This window comes from Brassica oleracea, chromosome C7, assembly GCF_000695525.1.
Source record: "Brassica oleracea var. oleracea cultivar TO1000 chromosome C7, BOL, whole genome shotgun sequence".
Classification (NCBI taxonomy): domain Eukaryota; kingdom Viridiplantae; phylum Streptophyta; class Magnoliopsida; order Brassicales; family Brassicaceae; genus Brassica; species Brassica oleracea.
Window position 1 is genome coordinate 2,147,650 of NC_027754.1, and position 872 is coordinate 2,148,521.

Genomic DNA, 872 nt, shown 5'->3' on the forward strand with positions numbered 1-872 from the left:
TTCTTTGTTTGATTGATAATGTCTTTATTGCTTCCAATAATGAGCATATCATCTATATATAGACATAGCAAAACATACGCATTTTTGGTTGTTTTGTAGTATATGCATTTGTCACATTCATTTATTTTGAAACCATTTGACATCATTGTATTGTCAAATTTTTCGTGCCATTGTTTAGGAGCTTGTTTAAGCCCATAAAGTGACTTTACAAGTCGGCATACTTTGTCTTCCTGTCCGGGAACGACAAAACCTTCAAGTTGTTTCATGTAAATTTTCTCTTCTAAATCACCATTTAAAAAAGCGGTTTTTACATCCATTTGATGGATTTCTAGGTCTCTTAAGGCTGTGACTGCTATCATCAGTCTATTTGATGTTATTCTCGTTACTGGAGAATATGTATCAAAATAGTCAAAGCCTTCCTTTTGTCGGAATCCTTGAATTACAAGCCTAGATTTGTATTTTCCACCAGGTTTTCGTGTCATTATCCATCTATTTCCTAATGTTTTGCAGCCAGGTGGTAAATATGTTATGTACCATGTATAATTTTACATGATAGAATCAAATTCACTTCTGACAGCTTCGTTCCAAAATGGAGCTTCTAGTGAAGCCATGGCTTCTGCCAAAGTTTTTGCAACATTTTCTACTAAAAATGCCAATAAGAAATCTTCACCAAAAGATTTTTCCTTTCGAGCTCTTTTGCTCCTTCGAGGTTCATTTTTTTCTTCATTTTCTGAAATATCATTTATAAAATTTTCGACGTTTGTCTCAGTTCCTGAGTTCTTGTCATTGTCTCTTTCTTCTCGAGTTCGTTTTGAACCTTGTTTTTCCTTATATGGAAAAATATTTTCGAAGAAAGATGCATTTCTTGATTC